Source organism: Opisthorchis viverrini, assembly GCF_000715545.1.
Source record: "Opisthorchis viverrini unplaced genomic scaffold opera_v5_70, whole genome shotgun sequence".
NCBI lineage: Eukaryota > Metazoa > Platyhelminthes > Trematoda > Opisthorchiida > Opisthorchiidae > Opisthorchis > Opisthorchis viverrini.
In genome coordinates, this window is record NW_008751726.1 from 1,830,490 (window position 1) to 1,840,019 (window position 9,530).

Below are 9,530 nucleotides of genomic sequence, written 5' to 3' on the forward strand. Positions count from 1 at the left end.
AAGCAGTGGGCAATATCAGGTGAAATAATAATAGTGGGCTTATTTCCCAACTTTTAGTGAAGAAGCTGTACAGGTTCCACTGGTTCAAAGATGAAAACGGTTGACATGAACTAAAAGTGACAGTCGCTGCTTGCCATGAGTGATCTTGGGCGGTTGGGTAAACGGCCAGATTCCCAACAAGCAAAAATGGAGATGGAGATGGAACAATTCGAAGTGGGAGAAAGTAGCAGGTTGTTTCTCAAAAATGTGGCTCAATCTGAAAGTGAGTAGAATTACTGGTTCCACCGTAGTAGGCAAATCAGTTGCAAAGGATACGTTCGATGAAGAAATAGTGCTAATGCATAGGGCTAAACGAAGGCCGTGTATGGAATTGAACTTGTGAAAAAGACAACCCGAAATTGCAGCAGAAAACCAGGTTGGTCAAATCCGAACGAAACTTTCATCGGGTTGGAGTGAACTCGTCCCAGAGGTGGTTGGGGCCGGGTGACATTTTGCTCGTAATTGCAATTACAGGCTCAAGTGGGCGGGAGGTTGCTGTCGAGATTCTGAAGAAAATAATCACGGGAGTGCCATCACGCTGGGTTTGGCAGTGTCATTGCACTGACATACTTCGGTTTATGCACAGCTGCGTAACAGCAGTCAATGATGCCACAATCGGAGAGGGAATACGCATTTCCGTGGCAACCGGACCGCGTTAGGCGAGGAGACTGACACAGATAGAGCCAGGCCAATGCAGGGTCATGGATCATTTCCCTTCAGTTGGAAGAACATGTGAGCGTAGACCAGGAACCAGCTAGCTTGAATGAATAACTGTTATACGGGGAGTTTTGGCAGCTGCAGCCGAAGTTTGAAGCTTGGAGAGAGGGGGCATGAGGAAGGAATAAGATGAGAGCAGTATCGTCTATTGAGTGCCAGGAGGCATCGGACACAACGGTGTCAATAAAATGACATCTAAAATGGAATAACAGCCAGCTAAATGGACCCAGGAACGGTGGATTTGTCTGCTAATCTAGAAAAAAATTACTCACTGGGCCAGGGTAAGTGCGTGTTTCTGGGAAGGTAGGGGCTTTGTCGTTGAGGTATCTGGCAGGGATGCCAGCCCTGGGCTGGTTCGGAGCGGGCGATTACATGACGGCAGTTTTTAGCTTGCCAAAAGAATCTGAACATAGGGTCTCCGTCGTGCAACGAGGTGGCTATTGTGAGCTGCGGCATTGGGCAGGTAAAAGGCAGTCGGGCAACGGCTCCACATATAATGGATAAGAGCCGTCACTTAACTGAAATCTACAGCGTCAACTTAACGGAGAGTTAAGAGTAAGGAACACCAGTCACCGGGCCACTGCTGTCGACATCAGAAAATGAATGGTGCGGTGCAAAATAGCCATTAAGCGCTAGCTGTAACTGCTTGTAATCAGGAAATTTGACCGCTCTAGAGGACAAGAGAGAAGAACCTGTGTGCTATGTTTGGGTGGTGAAGAAGACTTGGGGTGGTGCGACCCAACTAAGACGAAGGTGGCAACCCCTTGCATGCCGAAGTTAGCCGTCAGCCTCGCGCAGTATCTTCAGGCTACCCCATGCATATATATTTTAAAATAAACGAAGGGACAGTTGTCGTTCCCTTGTATTTCTTGGTGTTGCGGAACACGTGACAACCGGAACAAGTCCAATCCAGTTACAGAAAAACAACAGTTGTGCTCTTTTATGGTTTCACTGCATCAAAGGCCAGGCTCAAATCCACCGGCGATGAGCGGTGCACCCACGCTACCGGAGAGGTGGCGAGTATACAAACGCACCGCGGCGCAACGCAACAGGGCAACCATCCCTGCAGGTTATACCCGTCCACCGAGGTTTTTATCCCTAGAGCATGCTACCAGATCTGCAGGGTGACAAGCCAACAAGCATTCATAATTGTGGTTTGTGCATTGATAGATAACTCCAGCTACTAGAAGACCGACGCGAAACCAAAACCTCAAGGTCAGGTGTTGTAGATTTTTTTTCCATTATTCTAGCCCATCCATAGGTCCTTTACCAGTTTTTTTTATACTAGATAGCTATTTTTCACGGTGACAAACAGGCTTTCATTTCTCCAGTAGGCCTAATTAGTGCTAGCCCCAGTTTGTAGAGCGTGCTTAGCCCTCATCTACACAGTGGTTCCGTCCAACGTTCAACCACTGTTCCACGCTTCCACCGTCCCATCTGAACTACCAGCCCACATAGGTATCTGAGGCTGACTGTGACTATCTTAATACAATCCGTAGTTCTCCTACTACCCTAGAACTCTCAACTGTATTCCACCAAATAAATCATTCCTCAACCTGCTCCGAAGTTTCTCATTATGTCACCGGTCCCGTCTTCCTCAAAGCGGTCGCTAGACCTCGAATCCCCATCAGCTATCCTCCCGGCATCTTCAAAGAAGCGGTTTAGATCCAGAAGATCCAGCTCCCAACCCCCTCACCTCCCGAAGCCGGCAAAGACAGCATCCCAGGCAAACTTAGATTGTTCAGTTGTTCTAACTGACATATCCTTGCCTCCTCAACCCGGCAACACTCCCTCACCATTGCCAGTAGGTTCTGAAGTCCTAAATGACCTAGAAAATCTCAAAACACGTGTGCGCCAAATGGAGAACGAAATGTCCTCCCTCCGGACAATACAATCGATTGCATGCCTTCTGAATCCTGACGCAACATGCAATCAAACAAACTTAGAAAAAGCGTCACTTCTTATTGACACCATAGCTACTGAGATTAGTCAACGCATCGAATGCCGGTATCAAGTATTAATATTCAATGCATCCGATCGAATCCCACTTGAACATGCCAAAACTGCCATCCTGAATGCATGTGGCATGCGGGACACCATATGCAAAGCTCGGCGACTCCGGAAGTCGAATCCATCCATGTGCTGCCCGATAGTAATGCAATTCCGGGATGAAAAAGATGCCGCGCGTCTGATAGCAGCCCGGACTCTTCTCTCATCTACCAAAAAATTCCATACCTTAAAACTTAAAGCTGCTCGTACAAGAATGCAAAGACAGCTTACCAAAAAGTCACCGGAACCTGTTGCATCGTCACCCACCAGTACTTGCGCTGACGAGTGCCACAATGCCACACAAAGCTGTCTGTTGGACCCAGGTCCTGTACCCCACGCTCATGACCATGAGCCCTCCACTCCTATCTCTGAGCATCCACAAATGTTACCTCTGACCTCCACCACGCCAACGAGGTCGACTGCTGATTTAGGAGATATGGAAACTAATCAACCCACACATGAGGCTGTGGTGGAGAATNTAATCGCTAGCAACCGATGTCATTATTTTGTTGCCCATCTGACTTTGCTCGCATGTTCGTTTCAGCTCCATCCATTTTCGAGCGTCCACTCTGGCAGTAAAGTGGACAGACCCGAGATCGAACTCAGAGCTACTCAGATGGTAGACGAACTTGGCATCCACTACCCAAACTGGACGCCTCAGTAGGCCCTACGTTTTGTATTACTTGGGTAACGCACCTGCCAGATAGCCCTTAGTGAGATTTGTTTTGAACGGCCCTAAGCGCGCAATTCGATTTGGCATGTGACACGGGCTGTTGCATTGCACCGTCAGCCAAAGGTAGTTCTTTAGGTCTGTACGTTTGCACAGCATTGGGAGCATACTCTCCATTGCTCCCAGAAAGCCCTGCAACCCCACTGGCCATTTTTTGCTCCTGCCGATTGCGCTACTACTGACTGTACGTTTTGCCTAATTCACGATGGTTATTAATCCGTTTGTTCATAGAACCGCCTCTCGACACTTGCCAGAGCAGTAACTGCTGCCGCTATCAGTTTGTTCTATCTGCTTACTGAAAAAATCCTGCGTATAGTCCGACTGCTGCTAACCTTCTGTGATACCTCTGGATTCTCGGATCTTGCAAATGGCATCGCAGAAGAAATCTGCGTGCTCTGCCTCGCCAGGCATGCTGTGATGCTCCCGCCTATTGTAAAGTGAAAACATTAGAATAACATCAGCAGCTGCCGCAACATTTCGTACCCAGGGATCCTGCCGCCTAAGTTGCACCAGCAAACCGGGATCCAGCTGGACAACGAGGCTATTGGCGCCGACCATGATCCTTGGGGCCTCATCCCTAGTCTGTAGTTATCGGCCGATCACCCGAGCACTCGTCCCATCCCGGTATGAGCCGGATCGTAAAGTTGTACTCCTATATCTGGGGTACCCGGCGCTTGAGCTTTTCGCGAAGATCTCCGGTAACCCTGGCCCACCCAGGGGCATGTGACCAGTCTTGACGTGAAACACTTGACCTAGCAAAAGTCACCTCTACTTATCTAGGGCTCAGGCGATCGCTAAACATTCGTTTTCGGTTATTAAGCACTTCTGCCCAGCGTTAGCCAGGACTAAACTGGCATGTCCAGTGGCCACATCCCGCTGCTTCAGGATTGCGTCGGTAACACAGTCATTAGCGTCCGTCACAACAGCAAACATTCTTCCGACTATGGGAAATCTGAGGGTCAGTTGCTGGTCTGCATCAGCGCTTTGACAAGTTCAAAAGCCGTGGTCGCTTCCTTCGTTCGTTCAGATTTCCGATTTCGATGCACCAAGTAATACAGTGAAGCAACCTCACTGTTGAACTCCTTGAAAAAGCGACAAACTGCTTTAAGAACCGCTTGGATTAAGGACTGTAAATTACTGGATCAGTCTGGCGGCGGGTTTACTTTTCCGTTACCCTTTTATGCCTAAGCGGTGTCATCGAACCTCATCCGAGCTGTGTCTTGGTTTCGTTTATCAGCAGGCCAGCCTCCCAAATGCGCCTCAGTTTGATTTTCAAATGAATGGCGTGTTCCAGTTCCAAATCGATATACAGGACGATATCGTCTCTGCACCATGTTTCGGAAAGTAAATGGCATCCCGGAAAAACAAAAAGGCAGTCTTTTAAATTGACCTTTGGCCTCCTTAACTGTGAATGCCGTTTTCTTCCGGTCCTTTTGCGTAATAGCTAGCCGCCAGTATACAGAAAGCAGGTCAAGACTGTAACATATTGGGATTGTTAGGGCAAATATAACATCTCCTTCACCAAATGGACACCTACAGCCCAACTTACAGTCTGATCCTTTAACCGTCCAAAATATACAAAATATCGATACCTCCTGGTCGCGTCTATTACGAGCACAATCAGAAAATTGTACACACTCTGTTCTTCCAGATTATGCCACTTTCCAGCATCTCTTCAGCTTGTTAAGGGACCTCTTCCCGTAGATAGAACAGCAGCTGACGGGAACGGTAAGGCCAAAAGCATTTTAATGGAAGGGGGCATTTTTGTTGGATCCACTGGCGGAGGCCAGATGGATCATCATGGCCTTTGAAAAGTTTAGAATACTCCTCGACCACAGGTTATACTGACGAAACGATGCAAGACAGAAACATTCGAACGCGCAGTTCGCTCACGGCACTGTTTGGGTAACCCCAAAACTTCGCTGAGCGATATGTGTCACCAGTTTTCTCCGCTTTAGGTACACCACAGACTTCACGCTCCCGGTGAAATCCGCTCTTTAATTTCTCCAATTTATATCTGTGCTGAGCAAGAACACGTGTCGTGCCGACCTGCGGTCCGGACGCATTGAGCACAGAGTTGATCCGTCGAAATTCAGCCGGTATCCACCCGGTGCCCTAACGGCTAACGCGAAAGATTTGCATTCAGCTTCACGTCCTGCTACCTTAGTGACACCCATGTCCCAGTAACGACTATGCAAAGCTTCCACGTCTCGTCAATTCCAAAAAAGGCCTGTGTCATGACCCGTGCAACACCATCAATCGCAGCCCATTTGGGACAGAAAGGACATGCTCAAGCGTTATTATTATTGATAATAGGTCTCTTTCCTAGGTTGCAGGGAACAATGGACGTGAGGTCCGACTGGTTCAAAGACATAGCCGGCTGGCATGAACTAAAACTGAAAACCATTGCTGGCAATGAGTGACATTGGGCGGTTGGGTAAATGGCTGGAGTCACAACGAGCAAAAGCGGAGATGGAGATAGAACTAAGCAGACTGACGGGTTGCGCTGCTGTAGGGAAGTCAGGTGCAGAGGATAGGTTGGGTGGGGACATGGTGCCAATACGTAAGGCGAACCGAAAACCATACACGGATTTGAACTTGTAGAAGAGGCAAGCCAGAATTATAGCAGAAAACCAGGCTAGTAAAATCGGGTACGAAACAGAAAATTTTGCTCACAGTTGCGACTATAGGCTTGAGTGGGCGAGGGGGTTCGGTCGAGGTTCTGAAGAAAATGGCTGCATGAGTGCCATCACACTGGGTGTGACAGTGAGATGCCATCAACGCGCTGACACGCTTTGGTTAATGGACAGCACCGTAACGGTCGTCAATGGTGCCGTGATCGGGGAAGGGATACGCAGTTCCGTGGCAGCTTGTTCTGAGTGAGACGGAGATTCACACAGAGAATCAGGCGGATGCAGGGCCACGGATAATTTCCCTTTCGTTGGAGGAAGGTGTGTGTGCAGACCGGGGACCAGCCAGTTTGAATGAATAACAGTTTTACGGGGCGTTTGGGCAACTGCAAACAAAGTTTGAAGCTTGGGAAGAGGGGCAATGAGGAAGCAGTTGAATGAAAGCAGTAGCGTGTGGCGAGTGTCAGGAGGCATAAGATACAAAGGTGTCACAATAGAAAAAAATCTAAAAGGGGATGACAGCAAGCTAAATGGACCCAGGAAAGGTGGATACGTTTTCTGATCTAGAAACCAAGCACCAGTTGGGCCAGAGTAGGTGCCCAGTTTTAGGAAGGTGAGAACTTTGTCATCGAGGTAGCTAGCAGGGGGCTAGCTGTTGGACTAGATGGAACGGGCGGTAGTTTTCGGCTTACCAAAGAATCATGACTTAGGGTTCTTGTTGCACGAAAATAGGGTTAATGTGAGCGGTGAAAGTGGACAAGTAAAAAGCTGACAAGCAACAGCTTCCCATATAATTGATAAGAATCATAGCTTAAACGAGATCTACTACGTCAATCTAACAGGAAAGTAAGGTTAAGGAGCACTAGTCGCCGTGTCGCTGCTGTCAATCCCAGGAAACGAATGGTGCACAGCAAAAACCAGCCATTAAGTGCTAGCTGTGACTGCCTGTAATCAGGAAATGATAAGTAATTAGCATTCTGTGCATATGGTCGCTCTAGATGATAAGAGGGAAGCACGTGTGTGCTATGTTTGGATGATGAAGTGGACTTGGGGCGGTGTGCACGTCGACATTAGCCGTGAGCCTCACACTGTACCCCCAGGCTACCCGACGCACATATTTTTTAAGCAAACGAGAGGGCAGCTGTCACTCGCTTGTATTTCTTGGTTTTGCGAGACAAGGGAGAACCGGAACAAGTTCAATCCAGTATAGACGTTCCCCTGGCGGTCGGCAACAACAAACGGCCCTTGGCATCGACTGCCTAGCTTCCGCGATCCCAATCCACTCCTTCCAGGATTCTGATGAGCCTTCCACTTGACCTTCGCGTTCATGGGGAATGTTCGTGCATTTCTACTTGCCGTTCTCTAAGTTCAATCATAGACGTTCCCCTGGCGGTCGGCAACAACAAACGGCCCTTGGCATCGACTGCCTAGCTTCCGCGATCCCAATCCACTCCTTCCAGGATTCTGATGAGCCTTCCACTTGACCTTCGCGTTCATGGGGAATGTTCGTGCATTTCTACTTGCCGTTCTCTGCCTAATCCTTTCCAGAATGGCGTTCAAGTTCTCTCAAGCTCTCCTTTTGTCTTCCTCTAGCTCCTCCGGGGACAAGCGTGTGGCCGGCCAAAACCCAAGTTCCTGATCAACCGGAAGGCGCGGATGTCGACCGTACATCAGCATAAACGGGGACTTGCCTGTGGTTGACTGTATGGAAGCACGATGAGCTAGCAACATCATTGGCAAGTTCACTTCCCAATCACTTCCCTTGGCCGCCAGCCACTCCTTGATCGTTTCTAATTCGTTTCTAATTCCTTGTCTCCCTCTCCGTTCTCAATGCTCCTTCCGTCCAACAAGGCGGCTGCAACATTCCGTAACACAAGATCCTGCCGTTGGAGTTGCCCCGACCTTCCAGGATCCGGTTCAACGACGAAGCTAGTGGCCACAATCGCAATCCTGGGAGCTTCATCTCCAGCCTCTGGTTTTGACAGCCGATCAGCCAAGTGGTTCTCCTTCCCTGGCATGTGCTGGATCGTAAAGTTGTACTCTTGTAACCGAAGGGCTAGCGCGAGAGCTTTCCGCGAGGATCTCCGGCGGTCCTGATACACTCAAGGGGTTTGTGGTCAGCTTCGACGTGAAATCTTCGCCCGAGCCGATATGGCCTCCACTTATTCAGGTCTCAGACGATCGCTTAACATTCTTTCTCAATGGTCGAGTACTTCTGTCCAGCGTTAGTCAGGACACTGCTAGCACATTCGATAACTGCATTCCTCTGCTTTAGGACTGCGCCGATACCGCGGTCACTAGCGTCCGTTGTAACAGTGAACATCTCTCCGACTCTGGACAGTTTTAGGGTCAGTTGCTCATCCAACACCCGTGCTTGAACACGCTAAAAAGCCTTATGTGCTCCCCCGGTCCATTCAAATTTCCGTTTTGCCCGGGCAAGTCGTACGGTGGAGCAGCAATCGTGTTGAAATCCTCAACAAACCGGCTGTAGTATGCTGCTCGTCCAGGAAACTGCTGTAAAGACCACTTTGAATTGGTGACGGCACAATCCTTGATCTTTCCAAATTTCCCCGGCCGACCGCCGGAGGACCATGGGGCGGTTCAAGACGGCTAAGATGGCACCTGGATCCGACCCGACACACTAATTGCTGTCGGACCAGTTCATCGGATGAGCGCAGCTCGCGCTTGGTGCCCAGTTGCGGTTGGCGAGATTGGCTGGCCAATCGCGTGTGGAGGATCTAGTGCATCTGGTAGGGGAATTGGCCGAGGCACCACTGGCCACGTTCCAGTCGCAGGAGAACAAGGAAGATTTAACAGTGGACGAACTGCAGACCAGAATGGGCCAGCTTGCTGAACAGCTTGCAGCCATCTCCTGCAATCTGCCCAGTTCGGTTAGACCAGAATGAGCTTGCTGAACAGCTTGCAGCCATCTCCTGCAATCTGCCCAGTTCGGTTACCCATTCCCTCCGCCCCCTACGATTCGGTCGGTGCGGCTCTACAGAACAGATCAACCCGACCTCTTGGTGCCCCTGTTTTACCTTCTCATTCCCTGTCTCATGAACACTTCTCCTGCTCTTCCACCCCGCGTGACCTAAATCCTTTCTCCATGCCGCTACCTCCCCTGCCATCCAAACGCTGTCTCGGTACCCATCGCGGTACGCCCCCTCATCTTGTTCTCACGTATCTTTACTTTACCCTACTTCACCTACTAACTCGAGAACCCCTGATTCCCCTGTCTCTACTCCATTCCATACTGATCTCCTTGGGCTTGTCAACTTCTTGTGAGCCACATTACCCACCTCCCCCGATCCCGCTAGCAATCTTTCTGTCGTTCTAATCAACACCCGCTCTCTCTTACCTAAATT